This window comes from Chamaea fasciata, unplaced genomic scaffold (assembly GCF_029207755.1).
Source record: "Chamaea fasciata isolate MVZ Bird 193981 ecotype frontalis unplaced genomic scaffold, bChaFas1.0.hap1 SCAF_5, whole genome shotgun sequence".
Taxonomy (NCBI): Eukaryota; Metazoa; Chordata; class Aves; order Passeriformes; family Sylviidae; genus Chamaea; species Chamaea fasciata.
This window is the reverse complement of record NW_027094090.1, coordinates 71,267,537-71,287,771: the sequence shown is the minus strand read 5'-3', so window position 1 is coordinate 71,287,771 and position 20,235 is coordinate 71,267,537. Positions and strand designations below refer to the sequence as shown.

General features: G+C 48.0%; 2 pseudogenes; both read right to left on the bottom strand.

The window, feature by feature from the left end:
• Positions 1-5,892: 5,892 nt before the first annotated feature.
• Positions 5,893-8,133, bottom strand: LOC136290002 (splicing factor Cactin pseudogene; annotated as a pseudogene).
• Positions 8,134-11,190: 3,057 nt separating this feature from the next.
• LOC136290003 (peptidyl-prolyl cis-trans isomerase-like 4 pseudogene) lies at positions 11,191-12,987 on the bottom strand (annotated as a pseudogene).
• Between the last annotated feature and the right edge of the window lie 7,248 nt (positions 12,988-20,235).

The window sequence follows — 20,235 nt, the reverse complement described above, 5'->3', positions numbered from 1 at the left end:
GCAGACCTCAGTCCACCACAGATTCAGCAATTACGCAAACCCAACTCGGTTGCAATTTCTTGCATAAGATCTATAAACAGATTTTTGTTTGAAGTGGGTAACCCCCAATCACTATACTGCTTTTCTAGCTGCTCATATTGTTCACTTAAAGTTTTCAGCCTTTCTTGCTCCATCCTTTTCTTTCTTGCTTCTGACTCCTGTCTTTTTAATTCTTCAGCTACCTGTTTTATTTTACTCTCTGGATCCATCCCTTCTTCATTTTTCAAAAAGCAAAAAGTTTTTTCAAATTTCAAATATACTCTCTCATCATCATCTCTTAGGAGATCCAGTATGATAAACTCATTATTAAGGGATAACTTACCATATTTCAAATTCTTCCTAACCCAATAAGTCTTCCCATTCATTACACACATCTCTAACTGATTATTGTCATAACACAACTTGTTAACTTGAAAATATGCTACAAATGTGGATTCTTTTCTACTTCCAATCCACACTGTACAATTACACGGGTTACAAGAAGAGATAGTAGGTATCCACTCCTCATCCTGTTTGTATATTGCATGTGTTAAGGTTTTCCCCTTTTTAGACGACAACTCTGACTGCTCATTCTTAGGCATTGCTCTTGGGTCATGGCAAACTATCTCCCCTTCCAACTGACACATTCTAAATTGAGTGCCATTATAGGTACAGTACCCATCTTCCTTGCCATTCCGGCAATTATGTTGGGCTTGGTATGCCATAATTTTAGTTGTTGCTGGTCCCTTCAGGACAGTTTTAAACCACAGTTCACAGTCATTCACCGGGCTCTGCCTCTCAGCGCTGAGCTGATTCTCCGAAGGCAGACCAGCCGTCTGGCACACAACTAGGCTCAGGACCATCAGGCTTTCCCACAAGTGTACTCCTCTGCCTTTGCCTGCGTCCACCAGGTTGTAGCCAGTGGTGAGGTAAACCATCTTCTCGGCAGCAGGGGTATTCTTCAGGGGTTCCATAACTGGACCGAGCTGCACACCTCCTGTTATAAATGATCAATAGCCAATCCAATATCAAACAATTTATCTAGCCATTTCCAAAATCAATCTGAGACAGCCACAATAAAATCAGACAACATTGATCGAATGCTGAGTGGGCAGAGGAGCAGAAGCAACGGTGCTGTCCCACCTCGTCCACGGATGCTGGTTTTCAGCGCAGGGATTTTATACAGTTTTTCTGCCCGGAGGCAATGTCTGTTGTGAGTCTTTGTCCAGTCCACATATTCATGTATTTCTTTATTTCAGAGTTGGGTTTTGAAAGGATTTCCTGGCAGCATGAAAGGTATTCCAGGAACTGGGCATTGGGATGCTGATCTGTTCAATCTCCTGACATCTACATCCAGATTGACATCAGATGTTGATCAGCCGTGAAGTGGGGGTCCACGCTTGGTGAATGGGCCATCTCCTGTTCAGCCTAGCCATTTCTGTTGCAAATTTTGCTATTTCACAGTTGCACAATGGGCCTCGGAATTTGGAGACACCTTGTGCATCTTCGGGAATCCAAACTTACAATGACAATTTCATCTGGGGCAATATTCATGCCTGTGTACTTTGCTCCAGCTTTCCTGGGTCTCTGCATGCAGTCTTTCTTTTGGTGTGTCAGTGCCCCGCAGTTCTCACAGGCTCCTTTGCGGTACTTCGTGGCCACACCATGCTCCCGAAGTCCTCGTTTGTACCAGTCTCCAGAGGAGTTATACAGTTTCTGCTTCTCTGGCTGAAGTCTCTGATGCTTTAGTGTGGGTCTTTTAGAAGGGTCTATGTACCATGGTACTGAGGAGATGTACTGCGGAATGTGAGGGTTGATATCTTTTCCTTCTTCATCCACTTCAGCAGGTACATTTCCTAGTTTTCTCTGTTCCTCTAATTCTTTCTTTTTCCTCCAATCTTCCCTAGACACCTTCTTTGGTTCCTCCAGGCTCACATCATTTGCCCCTCCTGCCAGAAGGGCATTCACTGCTGCACCTGGGGCCATTTTGGCTTTTTTCCTGTTGGGCCACATTGCCGCCCTATACTAGGTGCCAAAAACTGTTCTGGTTTGAAAACAAACCAATGGGAGATCCTAAGTCAGAACTGTCACCTTGTTGGTCAGGGGTGGCGGTATCAGTCCAATTAAATAGTGGCTGCAATGCTGTTGAAGTGACAGATGTGGTTCTGTTGAAGCAGATCCACAGCAGATCCTGTAGAAAGGTCTGGTCTTCCTCTGAAGGTCCAGTGGTGGTTATGCAGTTCTTGTCCTCTGGGAATCAGTAGGTAAGGCAGCCTGTGGTGTTTCAAAGCTTGGATTATATCCAGGTAGGAATGCTTGGTTCCTCCCCCTGTGTGGAGCACCTCACAATGGGATGATTAACATCTTAATGGGCCCATTAGCAGAAGATAGTCCCTGGAGGGAGTTATCAGGGATGAGTCATGAAGGAGATAAGGAACACTGCTCCACCTGTTTTAACAGTTTACGAAGATGCTGCTAGAATACATACTTTTGGTTACGTCTTACATTGTAAGGGAAGGGGCTGGAGCACAAGTCCTATGAGGAGCAGCTGAGGGAGCTGGGGGGGCTCAGCCTGGAGAAAAAGAGGCTCAGGGGGACCTTCTGGCTCTGCACAACTTGCTCGCAGGAGGGTACAGCCAGGTGCTCCATGGAAAAAGGGACAGGATGAGAGAAAACAGCCTCAAGCTGCACCAGGAGAGGTTCAGATTGGACATTAGGAAGAATTGCTTTACTGAAAGGGTGATTAAATATTGCAAGGGGCTGTCCAGGGTGGTGATGGAGTCCCCATCCCCAGAAGTTTTTAAGCGAAGACTGGACATGGAACTGGGTGCCATGGTCTGGTCTTTGGTCACAGGTTGGACTTAAGGATCTCAGAGGTCTTTTCCAACCTGAATGATTCTGTGATTCAGATATTCTCCTATGCCACAGTTCACCTTCTGCTGATGGGAAGCACCAGCCCAAATGGGCAGAGTGTGTGGTAGTGGGGCAGATGGGAGGCTCTGTCTATTCAGCTGTGGCACTGGAGAACCTTCTTGGTCTGGTGTGCAAATAAATAGGCTTGCAGGCGTGGATAACACAGTGCTGGCACAGCAGAAGGCCCACCAAGCAGACAGGAAGGGAGCAGGAAGGTGCCTGGGAGCTCTGGGAGAACAGGAAAATGTTTTTAAACTACACAAGATGAGAAGCAGAGCAAGAACACCCTGAGCACTGGCTTGCTGGTGGAAGTCCAGAGCAGAAACATTTTGTAGCGTTCACACCAAGTGCAGTCCTGCAGAATTTGTTGGGATGTTTTAAAGCCCTTGAAGTCCAGGTGAGGTTGGCTGTAGAGATTGACCCCAGGTGAAAGAGGAAAAGGGAGCAGCAGTAACTGGACACAGATAAACATCCTGTTATGCTGATAATACCATGTCATGCAGCAGGACACAGAAAAGGTGGGAGTCATGCTGATCCCTCTAGGGGGGCAATCTTGACACAATTTATTATTTCAGTTCCTAGAGATACAGATACCAGCACCAGACCTCACACCAAACAGGGTAAGGCACAGCGTGAGGACCCCTGGGACACTGCCTCCTATGTTTCACCTCCTGGAAGCTTTAGTCCTGAATAGAACCAGGCCTACGTGGTCCTTTCTGGGGCCTTATCTGCCTAAGTATGTGTGGTTCAGGAGAGTTTGATAAAATGACACCTGTTCTGTTTTTCCTCTTTCAATCAGAGAAAATAAGAGGTGAAATCAACTCTCGTGAAGGAAAAAAAAATACAAGTGGGGTCCCAAGTTCTTGTCTTGAAGGTGAGCCCGAGAATGGGTTAAAATAAGAATAAAAAATGCAAATGTTGAAGTAATTTCCCAATTTGGAAAACAGACACTAACAAACAAACAAAAAAAAAAGCCAACATAACAATGCCCATAAAACAAACCAAATCAGAATTCCTCTTCAGTTTCCAACTTGAACGAGGATCCAAAATCTGAGGAGAGGCAGGGGAAATTGTGCAGGACCCCACTTTTAAGTTGCTCCATTTAGATTATTTTTTTTTTTTGCTTTGACACCATTTTTTTCTCCATATTACCAGACACATGTATTTAATAGAGGGTAGGAAATTATACCATCACTAGTAAAATCTTTTCATTATCCAATTATACCATTGGTGCCAAAAGATTTTTGCTTCCAGCACAACCAGCTAACTTATTCGTCCCTCTCCTCTCTCTCCTCCAAATTCTTTATATCTTTTTTCTCCCATGTGCCTGGGCACCTGTGTGCCCTTTTACTCTTTTGTGATTGGTCAACTGTGGTGACAAGTAGAGAAATTACAAAAGAAAGGCCTCATAAAACCAGGCCTTGTTCTGCTACATTACTAGCTGGCACTTTCCAAGTGCAGCTAAGTAGTTTGCAAGTTCTCCTGAGAAAGTTCCAGAAGAATGAAAGTCAGTTAAGAACAATCTAATCTTGGGGTGAAAAACAAGTGCATCTGCAGTAAACAATTAACCTGTCCCCTGAGAATCAGTAAAGGAAATATGCAAATAATTCAAGAACAGGGAGATTTGATGGACAAGCCAAACAAATGGCCTTTACTAACCAATCGAGGAATTGGTAAGGAAACTATTAAGCAATTAGAATTGCACACGAGGTCTGTGAAAACTGTATAAAATGAGTTGTGTGAATAAGGATTCAGCTTTCCCTGCATAAAGAAACTGAGTCCAGGGTGATTCGCTGCAACATGTGGTGACCCCAAAGATGTGCTCGAATCGAGATGAACAGCCTGTCACAATTGAAGAAGGCGAAATGAGCCAAGCTGACCATGGGACTTGGCAGTGAGACTTAGAGGTAGAATATACAAAGTTACAAAAGGAAGATTGCAGCTGGCTGCGTGTATGATATTGCTGTTCATCTTAGAGACCTGTTGTAGATATGGGGCGGTGCAGTGGGTCTCCCCTCACCCCAGCCTGGCTGCTGCAGCTCTGTTGGTTTTTTTTCTTTTTTTTTTTTTTTGGGGGGGAGGGGGGAGTGGGGAGGGCGTTTGCTTGTTTGTTTGGTTTTGTTGGGGATTTTTTGGTTTTTTTGTGGGTTTTTTCAGGATATCATGGCTAAAACAGCCCTTTTTTATTTATACCTAATCTCAGGGTCCTTCATGATCAATGCAAAGATGGAGTAAAGCCTCAAGAGCATGCCCAGTGCTGGGCCAGGCCTTGGGGACATTCATGCAAGAGTATCTGTGCTGTGTGATGAGACCCCCCCGACCACCCCTGTTGTGTTGCCTTCCCTGGGGATGTTCTCCCAAGCCTGCCCTGGCTAGCCTTGGCACCAGTGACAAGTCCAGTGCAGCTCAGTAGACTGGCCAACCGAGCTGATCTGGTGGGTATAGAGTGATGGTATAGAGTGATGAAGGTGAGGAAATGAAGACAGGACTCTGATGAGGGGTCTGCCACTGATGTTTATTGGTGCCCCGCAAGGAGCAACGTCACCTCCAGGGAGTCTGCCTCAGCAGAGTGCAGGCAGCCCTGTGACACCAACTTTTAACAGGGGGAAGAGTAAGGGGAAGGATAAGGGAAGGAACCAATAGGAATAAGTCTGGGAGTGGCTCTGCAGGTGAGGGACTTCTCCAGGGACCAATCCCGGAGGGGAAGGAGGGAACAGTCGAGATCCTGTCCAATCACTCAACGACCTCACAGGAACTTTCTAGACCTAGGGTGAGGCCTCGAAGTGACAGACAGGACCCCGGGGGTTACATAACATAAGATTGACAGTTAACCGAAACAGAGAACAAACCATATGGAGAAAGAACATGGGGGGTACAGAGAACAAACCATGAATATATACATTAAACAAATAAACTGAAAACACACCACTGCACACCCCTGACAGGTGTCTGAACAGCCGCTCATCGGCGGTAACGGTAACGCTTGAAGTGGAACCAAAGCTGGAAGATGCCATTGGCAAACTGGCAGCGGAAGCCGTGGCGGTGGGAATACTCCCACTCCCTGCTGACGATCTTGAAGGCGATGTCCTCATATGGTGGCCCAGCATGGAAGCGCAGGATGGCAAAGTCCTTGTTGTCCTGGCAGGCCTCCAAGAAGTACTCGGGTGTCGAGTGCTTGTCAATGAGGTCGGGGTAGAAGATGTTGAACTTATAGCCCTGAACAGTCTTGGGGGGGGGATTGTCAAAGTCGTAGTGGGTCTGGTTGTACTTGTTCCACTCGAAGCCTGTGTGCACACGGTTGAAGAAGCGGGGCTTGCGTGGCCGGTACTTGTCAGCCCACAGGTAGGCCTTGCCTGTGAGCGGCATCTCCACACTGAACTGCGCCTCATCTGCACCCATGCCCTGCTTGGCTTTACGGAAGAAGATGTCCTCGGTGCTCTTGGAAGCATCACCTGTCACCTGGAGCTGCTGGCGCAGGAGCAGCAGACGGTGCATGTCCTCCTTGGCCTCGAGCACGTGGGCATCAAAGGGCAGCTCGTTGGGGCCCAGCAACCGGGGGCTGTACTTGCCCGCATCGTAGTCATCCAGGCTCTGCCGGATCAGATCCTCTTCCATCTGCACAGCCTTCCCCTGAGCCTCTGCCTTGGCCACCGTGTCCTGCTCTCCCTCTGGCTCTGAGGATGGCCCTGACTGTGCCTTAAGGCTCTTCTCGGGATCCAGCCTGCATGTAAGGGGGGACAGAGGACCGTCACTGTGGAAAGCTGACTCCCCTTTGATCATGGGAAAGACTCGTTCACTCTCCACACCCTGCTCCTGCTTCAGCTTGTACAGCTTCTGACGCAGCACGTCCTGGTGCTGCTCCCGCAACCTGGCCCGAGCCATGTAAGCCCTCAGCTGCTGCAGGAGGCTCTCCCAGTACCCGATGTCCAGGCTGGGCCCTCCCGCCCGGATCTTGCTCTCGATGCCCTGGTACAGAGCTTGCAGCTGGTTGTATGTCTTCCCCTTGAACACGGCCTGCACATCTGAGCTGACAGAGACATTGACACCATCCCGACGCTCCCCTGGTCCTCCTTTCCCAGAGGCCTCCAGCTTGCGGAGCTTGGCTATCTCATCCTCTGTGATGATGGTCATGTCCCTCCAGAAGGCCACGTTCTTCCCTTGCTCCAACTCCATGTACACCTGGATGTCCTCCACCAGGTCCTCCATGTCAGAGATGGTCAAGCCATTTAGGAAGGTGTAGGGCTCGTGCATCTCCACAGCCAGGTCATCGTCCTCTGCACTGATGTACTTGGCCAGAAGATCAATGGGTTTTGCTCTCCCATCCCGAATTCGAATCTTAGACCGCAGCCTGGCCTGCTGCAGGTGGAAGTTCTCCTCCTGCTCTTCCCAGGTTTTGAAGTGCTCTGCCTCTTTCTCACGCTGCAGCATCTCCAGCTCCTGCTCCCGCATGGCTTTTTCCTGCTCCCGCTCCAGGCGCAGCTGCTTCACCTTCTGCAGCTCTAGGCGATTGTCCTCCTGGATTTGCTTGTTCCTCTCCTTCAGGTCCTTCTCATCCAGATGGCTGATCCCTTTCTTTTCCAGTGCCTTGCTCCAGATGAATGTGCCCAGCAGGTTATTGTCCCCAAAGGGGTTGTTGATGTTGGTGTAACCCATGTACTCCTCACCCCAGCCCATCTTCTCCCACTTCTTTCTCTCCTTGGCCTCCTTCTTGGCCAGCCTCCGTGCTCGCTTCTCCTCAGGCGTCTCCAGGGCCTTAAGCAGAGCTGCCTGTTTCTTCTTCTCCTCCTTCATCCTCAGCCGCTCCTGCAGGCTCAGCTGCTGCCCTGGCTCCTTCTGGCCCCGGGGCTGTGGCAGGGAGGGGGAGTTGACAGAGGACACTGAGGACTTGGGTCCATCCCTCCTACAGGACCGTGAGCACTGTTTCCTCCAGTCCTTATGGTGCCGGCCCTGGCTGCTGCTTCTTTTCTTCTTTTTCCATTTCTGTCTCTCATCACCGGAGTCTGAGCTCGAGCTCGGCTCCTGGTGTCGGTCCCGACTCCAGCCCTTGCTCTGGCTGAGGTGCCGCTGCCTACAGCTCCTGGACTGTGAGCACCCCTGATCCTGCTCCCTTTCCCAATCCCAGTCCCGTTCCTTTTCCTGGTCCCGGTCTCTTTCCTGCTCAGAGTAGCCGCCCCGGGCCACACTGGGTGACCTGGAGCCCATCAGCAGCAGAGGTGTGGCAGGGTTAGTCAGCCAAGAGAGGGACAGACCCTGCCGTGCTGCTGGCTTCCTCCCACCACCTTCACCGTTCTTCTCCTCACACTCTGGTTCTGTTGAAGCAATGGTCCTGTAGACAGATGTCATTCTCCTCTGAAGGTCCAGTGGTGGTGTAAATGGGACTAGTCTTGCTTTGAGAAGCCAGTGGAAAAGGCTGGCATGGAGTTCCAAATCCCAGATTATATCCAGATAGGAATGCTTGGCTCCTCCCCCTGGGTGGAGCATCTCCCAATGGGATGATGCCATTTTATCAGTCAGGCAGTGATGGGCCATTAACAGAAAATATCTGCCTGGGAGGGGAATGGGTCATGGAAGTGATAAAGAACACTGCCGACCTGGTTTTAACAGATGGCCTATCAAAAGAAGGTACCATCCCCCTCCCCCCCAGAGTCATGAGGAATGGGTCACAGAAGAGAAAAGAACACCTCCCTGACCGGATTCAACAGATGATAATAGAACACATCTTGCATTGCAACCCAAGATAATGAATAAGGTGAAATGAGCCAAGCTGACTGTGGGACTGGGAAGTGAGACAGGATTCATAGATGGAATATACGAAGTTGCAAAAGGAAGATTGCAGCTGGCTGGGAGTATGGCATTGCTGTTCATCTAACAGACCTGTTGTAGATATGGGGCAGTGCAGTGGGTCTCCCTCCACCCTGGCTTGGCCACAGATTTTGGGGTGTTTTTTTGTTTGTTTGTTTCTTTGTTTGGTTTTGGTTTTGGGTTTTTTTAAAGAAAAAATTTATGTTTATTATATTAGTTCCCCGCCATCATTTCCTTTCCTTGTCCTTCATCTGTACTTGCCTTTTTACCTATTCTAAGTGTAATCTCTCTCCTGAGAAAGGCTGCAGCTCTGATGCCTGTCTTTCTTCTCACCCTTGGTTCTCTCCGTACAGCGTTCTTTGTCTTTCCATCAGAATACTTCATTTTTTGGTCCTCTTCTAATCGTCTTCAGCGTGGTGGTGGTTTTTCTTCTTCTGTTTTTTAGCCAAGTGCAACTGACTTGTGTGACACTCTTCTACATCCTCATCCAGCACAAGGTCATACTTGGCGTCTTGCTTTGATTTTACCTTTTCTTTCAGAGCGAATTTCAAAGGTTTATTCACAGAATTCAAAGAGTTCACAGAATTCACAGAATGTCTAAGTTGGAAGACACCTACAAGATTATCAAGTCCAACCCATGCCCCAACACCTCAACTAGATCATGGCACTGAGTGCCACATCCAGTCTTTTCTTAAAAACATATCCAGGGATGGTGACTCTACCATGTCCCTGGGCAGACCATTCCAATACTTTATCACCCTTTCTGTAAAACCTTTTCCCTAATATCCAACCCTTGACACAGCTTGAGACTGTGTCCTCTCGTTCTGTCAGTTGCTGCCTGGAGAAAGAGACCAACCCTCACCTGAATACAGCCACTTTTTGGGGGGTTGTAGAGAGTGATAAGGTAACCTCTGAGTCTCCTTTTCTCCAGGCTAAACAACCCCAGCTCCCTCAGTCGTTCCTCACAGGGTTTGTGTTCCAAGCCCCTCACCAGCCTCGTTGCCTCCTCTGGATGCACTCAAGCATTTCAATGTCCTACCTAAACTGAGGGGCCAGAACTGGATACAGCACTCAAAGTGTGACCTCACTACTGCAGGGGAAGAATGACTTCCCTGCTCCTGCTGGCCACACCATTCCTGATACAGGCCGGGATGCCATTGGCCCTCTTGGCCACCTGGGCACACTGCTGGCTCATGTTCATCTGCTGTCACCAGAACCCCCGCGTCTCTTTCTGCCTGGGCACTGTCCAGCCACACCAACCTCAGCCTATAACGCTGCAGGGGGTTATTGTGGCAAATGTGCAGGACTCGACACTTGGACTCATTAAACTTCTTCTTGTTAGACTCTGCCCATCCATCCAACCATTCCAGGTCTCTTCACAGAGCCCTTCTACCTTCCAACAGATTGACACATGCTCTCAGCTTAGTATCATCTGCAAATTTACTAATTAAAGACTCAATTCCGTCATCTATGTCATCAATAAAAATATTGACCAGAACAGGCCCCGGCACAGACCCCTGAGGAACACCACTGATGACTGTCTGCCAGCTGGATGCAGCACCACTGACCACCTCTCTCTGGGCCCCGCCATCCAGCCAGTTCCTAACCCAGCAAAGAGTGCTCCTGTCCAAGCCCGGGCTGCCAGATTTTCCAGGAGTATGCTGTGGGAGACAGTGTCAAGAGCCTTGCTGAAGTCCAAATAGACAACATCCACAGCCTGTCCTGCATCCACCAGGCAGGTCACTTGGTCATGAAAGGAGATCAGGTTGGTCAAACACAACCTACTCCTAAACCCGTGCTGGCTGGGTCTGAAACCCTGGCTGTCCTGTAAATTATGTGTGATGACACTCAGTACAATCTGTTCCACTACCTTACCAGGTACTGAGGTCAGCCTAACCGGCCTATAGTTACCAGGATCCTCCTTTCCACACTTTTTATGAATGGGCATCACTTTGGCCAACTTCCAGTTATCTGGAACCTCAGCAGTGAGCCAGGACTGTTGGTGAATGATGGAGAGTGGCTTTGCAAGCTCATCTGCCAGCTCTCTCATCACCCTGGGATGGATCCAAACTGGTCCCATGGATTTATGAATATCCAAGCATCTCAGCAGTTCTCTGACTGCCTCCTCCTGGATAACAGAGGAACTATTCTGTTTGCTGACGCCATCTACCAACCCAGGAAGACAGTTGTCCTGAGGAAAAGTCATTAAAGAAAAAAAAAATTAGAGCAAGGAGTTTATTTAGAGCACAAATGGCAGAATGCAGAATACTCCTGCAGGCAAAGCTATTTGCACCTGAGTTATGCAAATCACCTGCAGTACACAAAGAGCTGTGAGAGCAACAGCTACAATCTACTGATACAATTTAAAATGGAAAATGAGCCAGGACTGAACTGTGCCGGGCCGGCCCACACAGCCATGCCTGTCTCTGGGTTCTGTGTGAGCTGTGCCAGGCAGGCTTACACAGCTGTGCCCCTCTCCAGGTTCTGTTTGATCCCAGCTGTGTATTTCCCATAGAATCTCTCAGCCTTCCGGTTGAACTTGGCATTCCTCTCATTGATGTAGTCGATGTCGGCGTCGTCATTGTAGGGCCGCCGCCGGCTGTACTTCTTCCTCTTCTCCATCTGTTTCTCCAGGTCCGCCACCATCCTGTCCACCCCTTCCTTGGAGGGCACATGGGTGCCATGCAGGATGCTGTCTGAGGTGGGGTACAGGGCTTCCCTGTACTGCTCCTTGAGCTTCTCGTACTGCTCCAGGTTGGGTTTGATCTGCCTGGTCAGCCTCTGGTACTGCCGCAGCTGTGCCGCCGCGTAATCTGAGAACCCCAGGTCGGGATTTTTCTTCTTCTTCCTCTCCCACCTCTCGGCGTCCTCGGCGCTGATCTCCAGCAGTTTCACCCGGTCGTAGTCCTCTCCCCTGGCTGCACATTCCTTCTTCTTCTCCTGCACCTGCAGCTCCCACTCCAGCCGAGCTTTTTTAGCTTCCCAGTTTGGGGGCAATTTCAGCCTTTTGTCCTCCTCCACCACCTCCTGGCTGTTCAGCTTGCAGGCCTCGTACCGCTTCATGCGCAGCTCTCGGAACCGCCGCAGCCGCTGCTCCTGCCTCTGCTCCGCCACCATGGCTGGGCCAGGCTCATCCTGCTCCTGGCTCCCAACATTGGCCTCAGGCAACTCCAGACTGCTGAGGGCTGACACCGCTGCCGCCATCACACCCTGCCCACACTTCTCACGTTCCTTCTCATAGTCCTTGAAATCTTCCTTGGTATACCACCCACCTTTTCCCTTCCATTTAATCTTGGCAACAGACTGGCTAAAATCCACATGGATCCGTCTGTCATCTATCAGCACATTGTCCATTCTCAAGTAGGCTTTCTCACAGTCTTCCTCCTTTTCAAATTCTATGAAAGCATAACAAAGAGATTCACCAGTCTTCCAGTCTCGGATCACTTCGCAACTTTGAATGGGACCAAAGCGGGAAAATATTATCTCCAGGTCCTCAGCTGTGGTCACAGGATTCAGTTTACAAACAAACAGCACATTTTCTGGTGGTTTGATGTCTGCATCTGGCAAGTCTCCCACCATTTCCAGAAGAATAGCATGAGTTTTTGCTTCTTGTTCTGCCTGAATTTCTTCTATTTCGTCTGCAGACCGTCCTTTCATGTCATTTATTTCTTCATCTGCTCCGATTCTGCCACTGTCCAGCTGTTCCTTTGTAGGTTCTGGTGAGCGATCAGGAACACACAAGCCAGGTGGATCATCAAAGGGATCATGTAAAATGACTGTGTGATTTATCCTGATATCTTGATATGGGATAAAATCCTTATCTACAAAGGTTTCATTAATTCTCATCAATACATCCATTCCTTCCGTCACTTCTCCAAACACTGTATGTACACCATCAAGGTAATCCAGGTTTTCCCCTGTGGTAATGAGGAACTGTGATCCATGCTGATCACTGCCATTGTTCACCATTGACACAGTTCCCTTCTTCTTGTGCTTGATTCTGGGCACCTTTTCTGTCTCAAAAAATCTGGCTTGATCACCATACAGTTGACAAAATATGGATTCCCCTCCATGGCCAGTTCCCACGGGGTCACCGGTTTGTATCATGAAATCCCTCTGAACATTATAAATAAGACAGTAGTTGTAGTACTTGACTTTGCAGAGCTTCAGGAAATTCAGACAAGTACGGGGACGCTCCTCTGTGTACAGGTCAATGACCAGGTCGCCCATCGTGGTCTCCAGCAGCACTGCCATGCTCTCAGGCAAATAGGAACAACAGGTTTTACTAGGAAAATTAAAATCAAATGTAGTAGTACAAAAAACACTGAGAGAGTCGGAATATAACCTGACACCCTGCTGGTCTGGGTGTTGGTAGCAGTCTGAATAAATGGTAGCTGCAGTCCTCCAGTAGTGCCAGATGTGGTTCTGTTGAAGCAGTGATCCTGTAGAAGGATGTCGTTCTCCTCTGAAGGTCCACTCCTGGTAGTGTAGATGGCACCAGTCTTCCTCTGGGAATCCAGTGGAAAAGGCTGCTGTGGAGTTCCAAACCTGGGATTATATGCAGGTAGGAATGTTTGCCTCCTCCCCCTATTTGGAACATCTCCCAATGGGATGATGTCATTTTTTCAGTCAGGCAGTGATGGCCCATTAACAGAAAATATCTCCCTGGGCAGGAAATGGGTCATGGAAGAGATAAAGAAAACTGCCCCACCTGGTTTTAACAGATGGTAATAGAGCACATCCTTGTGGTTACATCTTGCATTGCAACATAAGACAAACATTTTCAGCAAAGGATCTTGTATGTAACAGGCATTCCTGTTTTATGTGCCAGGGTGACTAAACACATACAACCTATTTCTCTACACACGCAGACACACATGCTGCTAAGAAACAAACTCACACTATACCCTTGAGAGGAATGATAGACTTGTCTTTACAAACAAGCAGTGGGTCTGCTGGTAGATAAAACTAGCACTGAGAGATAAAAGAAACAATGGGAAGGATTCCACTGATGGATGAATGGAAAAGAAGATATTTGCTTTTACAAACTAACTGTGGGTTTGCTGATAAATGAAATTGAATATTGAAAGATGAAAGCAACAATGGGGAAAACCCATCAATTCCAAAAGAATTAAAAACTAAAAGGAGGGTTATACATTAAAGGGGAATTTTAGGTATTAGGCACTCCGGGAAGTCTGTAACACTCAAGTACCTCTGCCAATGGGGAAAGAGAGAGGGAAACGTGGTCAGGAAATTAGGATAAATAGGAGGCTGCATCCTTCATGTTATAAGTGATCAGCCTATCTCATAAAATAAAAGAATTTATTAAAAATTGATAAATAAAAATAGAAAATAAAAAAACCCTAATAAAGCCACAAGCAAAATACAGTTCCAATTCCGGGATCGGCACTGGGTGAACCACAGATCTGGTCCTTATGTCACTGAATCCCCCCTGTTCACGATTTTGGTCTTTGCAGGATTTGCTTTTACACAGTTTTTTCGGTTTGCACAGTCAGTTGGGTCAGTTGTTTCATCTGTCTTTGTTCCTCTGGTTCTTGTTGCATATCCATTTGGTTTCTTTTCTTGGTGCCGGTCTGGTGAACAGGTTTTTTCTGGGGAGGAATAGACCATTGTTCAAGTTTACAGGAATCCAGTATTCATATGCACATACTTGACGAGGTTGATAAGATTGATAGCAGGTGTTGATCACCGGGCTTATCTTGGGAGGTCTTATCTCTTTTCGGTGCCACCCATCTTTATCTCAAGAATGGGCAACTCCCAGATTCCTGGCAAAGGCAGTAGTCTTCCAGGAATGTTTTAGTCTTTAAACTTAAGAATGGTTTTATACACTGTATTATAATAAGCATGAATTAATTCCAGGCTATCTATCACACTTCAGAAATTTGAGAGACCCAATGGGAAATGCCCCATGGCCTCCCCCTTAATTGGACTAAAGTAAAAGGACTCCTCTGCCTCCTTTTTGGACATAAACCTCTGGCGTTTGTGGATTAATTTTCCTAACAATTTGGGGGCTCTTGTCTGGGATGTTTCCACTGTCCGTGTGTCTTGGTTTGGGAAGACAGGTATTTGCTAGGTAATAAAAAAAACCCCTGCAGTTTCTTTTGGGATGGAGAGTGTAAACCCCCCCCCCCCCTTTTTTTTTTTTAATTATAAATTACAATTCGAGGCTCTTTGGCAAAGAGTTGGGAAATAGGAATAGCAGTTTTTTACTAGTATGTATTGCAAAGCAAACAAACACAAAAAAACCTTCACCAAACAACTACAGCATTATTAACAAATGAAAACAGTACCAAGAACTTTGAGGGCTTTGTTTCACAAAATCTAGGGCAGTTTGGTTTCAGTGTCCTTGCAGAATCTTTAGAGCACCAAGCTGAAACAGTGGAAAAGTCCTGGGCTGGTAGTTGGGATGGCAGGGTGTCCCGGCAGGCAGGGGCAGGATGTCCCGGCAGCGCAGGGGGTGCAGGGTCACGCTGTAGCAAGAGGAGCAGCGCCCAAGAAGCCGAAGGCGAGGCTGAAGTGGCCCAGCTCCCGCGGGTGGCAGAGAAAACTTAGGATTCAGGCTGAACTGGTGATAGTAGATTTCTTAGGACTGGATTTCTTTGGCCACAGTGAAACTTTTCTAGCCAGCAACAGCCGTTCTCTCCTTCTCCAAACGCCGGAAAAAGAAAAGCCCGCAGCTGCCTTAAGCTCTGTTTTTTACCTGCATTATCTCCCCCTTCCACCTTTGTCGACCTCTTTGTTTCGGTTAAGTACTCTCAAGACACTTGGTCTCCTTGGTAACTTATGGGGAAAAAATTCTTTAGAGAAAGAAGGAACAAACCTAACCCCCAACACCGTGGCAGCAGCAGCAAACAGTGCTGAAGGTGCCTCACCCAGTTTGGGTGATCAGCTCCCCTTGGTGGTGGTGGCACTGGGTGATCGATTGAGTTCCCAAGACTGTCCTGGAGACAGACAAGTGGTGGAATAGGGGGATCTGTGAAGAGTCCACAGGGAAGGACCATTGAAAATCTCACTGGTGAGTAAAATGGGATCTTCGGGGAGTAAACCTGGGAGGGCTCCCATGGGCTCCCAGGGCACAGGTAAAACAGAGCACCCATTGAGAGCTGCAAGGGTAAAGCATCCCTGGCAAAAGGGATGACAATCCCATAATACCCCCAGAGAGTCCCTTGGGGAGAATGCTGAAGTCTTGGGACAGATTATGCACTCACATAGAGGTAACTATGGAGATGATGGTAAAATATTGTTATTTTGTGTGGCCAGAGTATAAGTTGCCAAAGGGGCTAATATGGCCACTTTATGGAACAGATAGAATTCCTTTGTGTAGAATTTTGTTGAAGTATTTAGAGGAGAATTGGAAAGAATGTATAGGTTGGAAGAGACCTTCAAGATCATCGAGTCCAACCCAGCCTTAACACCTCAACTAGATAATGGCATCAAGTGCCACATCCAGTCTCTTTTTAAACACATCCAGGGATGGTGACTCCACCACCTCCCAAGGTAGACTATTCCAGTATTTAATCACTCTTTCAGTGAAAAACTTCTTCCTAATATCCAACCTATATTTTCCTTGATGCAGCTTAAGACTGTGTCCTCTTGTTCTGTCAGTTGCTGCCTGGAGAAAGAGACCTGCCCCCAGCTGTCTACAACCACCCTTCAGGAAGTTACAGAGAGTGATAAGGTCACCCCTGAGCCTCCTTTTCTTCAGGCTAAACAACCCTAGCTCCCTCAGTCATTCTTCATATGGCTTGTTTTCCAAGCCCTTCACCAGCTTCGTTGCCCTCGTCTGGACACATTCAAGCATCTCAACATCCTTCCTAAACTGAGGGGCACCTTCTGCCAAAGGCTCCAGGACAGACCATGGCTCCCGGCTCAGAGTAGAGCACGTTCTTCACATCTGGTCCCGTCCGGACTGGGCCAAGGGCTACTGTGTGAGTGATTTCCTGCTTGATCTGAGCAAAGGCCTGTTGCTGTTCAGGGCCCCAGTGGAAATTGTTCTTCTTGCAGGTAACCAGGTAGAGAGGGCTCACAATCTGGCTGTATTCCGGAATGTGCATTCTCCAAAAACCTATGGCACCTAGGAAAGCTTGTGTTTCCTTCTTGCTCGTTGGTGGAGACACTGCTGTGATCTTGTTGATGACATCAGTAGGAATCTGATGCCATCCATCTTACCACTTTACTCCCAGGAACTGGATCTGGCAAGCTGGTCCCTAAACTTTACTCTTCTTGATAGTGAAACCGGCTTCCAGGAGGATCTGGATGATTTCTTTTCCTTTCTCAAACACTTCTGCTGCTGTGTTCCCCCACACAATGATGTCATCGATGTTCTGCAGATGTTCTGGAGCCTCACCCTTTTCTAGTGCAGCCTGGATCACTCCATGGCAGATGGTAGAACAGTGCTTCCATCCCTGGGGCAGTCGGTTCCAGGTGTACTGCACTCCCCTCCACGTGAAGGCAAACTGGGGGTCTGCATTCTGCTGCCAAAGGAATGGAGAAAAATGCATTGGCAATGTCAATAGTGGCATACCACCTCGCTGCCTTGGACTCCAGCTCATACTGGAGCTCCAGCATGTCTGGCACAGCAGCGCTCAGCGGTGGAGTCACTTCATTCAATGCACGATAGTCCACAGTCAATTTCCATTCTCCTTCAGATTTATGCACAGGCCAGATGGGGCTATTGAAGGGTGAATGGGTTTTACTGACCACCCCTTGGCTCTCCAGCTCTCGAATCATCTTATGGATGGGGATCACAGCATCTCCAGTTGTTCTATACTGTCAGCGGTGCACTATCAAAGTGGCAATTGGTACCTGTTGCTCTTCCCCCTTCAGAAGTTCTACTGCAGATGGATTCTCAGACAGTCCAGGCAGGGTGCTCAATTGCTGGATGCCCTCTGTCACTACAGCCACTATCCCAAATGCCCACCTGAGTCCCTTTGGATCTTTGAAATACCCACTTCGGAGGTAGTTTATGCCTCAAATGCATGGGGCCTCTGGGCCAGTCACAATAGGGTGTTTTTTCCACTCATTTCCAGTCAGGCTCACATCTGCTTCCACCAAAGTAAAATCCTGTGATCCCCCTGACACGCCAGCAATAGAGACAGATTCTGGCCCTACATGTCTTGATGGGATTAATGTGCACTGCGCACCAGTATCGACCAAGACCCTATATTCTGGTGGTTCAGATGTGCCAGGCCAACGAATCCACACAGTCCAAAAACCACGATTTTCCCTAGCCTCTACCTGGCTAGAGGCAGGGCCCCTCTAAGCCTGGTTATCCTTCTTCTCTTGGGCATATGTCTTAGAGGTTCCTTCAAGGGGGTCAGACCTGTCATCATCATCATACCTGGCAGTTCGTCTATGGGCAACTGGAGCTGCTTCCCTTTTAGTGGAACTTCCTCTCTGAGTTTTTCCTTCCTTCACTTCACACATCCGTTGTGCCAGGGCAGCAGTAGATTTTCCATCTCATCTCTTCATGTTTTCTCCGCAATCACGCAGGAAGAACCACAGCTCAGCTCGTGTAGTGTACCCTCTCTCCCTATCTGGAGAAAGCCTGCGTTGGGTACCAGAACCTCTGATCTGCACTGCTGAGATTTGGAGAAGGTCCTCTCTAATCTCCTCCCTGAGTTTCTTATGATTCTCCTCTATCTTATCTTCTAGTTTCTGTAGACGTGTTTCCAGAGCTGTGATTCTGGCATGTGTTGGCCATGCACAGCATCTGCATATGCCCGGAGCTTCTTTGCCATATCAAGCACAATCTCCTCCGTGTCCTCCCGCTTCATTATTGCTAAAGCAGAAGAGTATTCTTGTGGCCCAAGTCGTATAAGTTTTCACCACATCACAGATGTACATGGTACCGAGTCTGGATTCCTAGTGTTCATGACATTTGAGAAGACCATCTCTGCAACTGCCATTTCTCTCAAGCGTTGAATCCCTTGTTCTATGGTGTTCCACTGGGTTTACTGCATATAGAGATCATCTGCACACAGGTATCTTTCTGCCACACTTCCTAGGACCCGTACCCAGAGACTGCGGGGATTAGCCTCTCTCATCATCTGTTGGTCGATGACTGAGTGAAGTGACAGGGATCCCAATTGCCTTGCTTCAGTGCCGTCCAGAATTGTAGCCTCACCTGCAGCATCCAGAAGACAGACTAACCAACTAATTATAGATTCATCAGGTTGTCGCCTGTAATCCTTTCTTAGGCCCCAAAAGTCCTTCAGGGAAATGGAATCAATATTGGCTTCTGATCCTGTGCCCGATGCTTTGGCTTCTGATTTTGGTGAAGGTCCTTCTCCTGGGTCATCGTCGTCCACTGGTCGATTGGTTTTGTGTGTGTGCTTCTTTGCAGGAGCAACTGCCAAGTGCTTAAGCTTACTGTCTGGTTTAGCTGCTGACTCAGGCTCAGGCTCTGATTTAGCTGCTGGCTTCATGACTGGGGTGTTGGCTGCAGCCTGAGTGACTGGCGTAGCTGTTGATTTGTATCCCTGCCCCCCCGCCTCTGTCTGCTGCCCTACAGTATCTAGCAGTGCGCGATAAGCATATGCCAGGGCCCAGATTACTGCAATGATCTTTTCCCCTTTAGAGGCATCATGGTACTTCTCTTTCACGTATTTCCCCACTTCAGCTGGATTCTGAATTTGTTCACATGGGAAGTCCCGGACTATAGGATCAGAAAAATCCTTCAGAAGTTGGCCCATATTCTCCCATTCTCTACACCACTCAGGATTTTCTACACCTGGGTCTACTCCTGGGTCAGGGGTTTCATCAGCCCCTCTAGAAATCTCAGCCCTCATTCTAGAAAAGCTGCAGACTGTATAGAGGAAGCTTATCATATTAAATACCAGAAAGATGGTCTCTTTGAAACTTAGGGGAAACTGAACATTCTCTAATAGTGATGTAACAGATTTAGAGGAGAAGAAGGAAATGAAAGACTGCAATGCTTCATCCCCTGCTCCTCCTCCAACAAACAGGGTGAATAACCATAACCATGAACCATACACACCAGGAACAGATTCCAGCACCTTTACACACTTCCCACAAATCGTTATCACCAAGCCAAGGCCAATAGCTACTCTAATCCATGTCCCTCTGCTGTAAAAACTACGTATTAGGGATAATATGGGAGCTATTTCTGGATATGAAAATAAACCTAGGGACCACAAAGGTATTAAGACCTCAAAGAAGCCTAGGGACTCGAAACACATCAAGGCTCCCACCCCAAGAGACATAAATTCAAACAACATAGCTACTGACTGCTTTATACCAATACAGAGCACTTGCAGCCAAAAACACAATCAGTACGGGATTTTTTCCACTCTCTCCTGCCTCACACTGGGTGCCAGAAAAGTTGTAGAGGTTTAAGGCAGATTTGGGAGGAAACCTCCTAAGTGGCCCTCCCTCCCCTCCCCCAATCGGTTCAGGGTAAAAAAAAACCTCCTCAGAGAGAAGTGGAAAGTATCATGTTTATTAAACAGGCAAAGCACT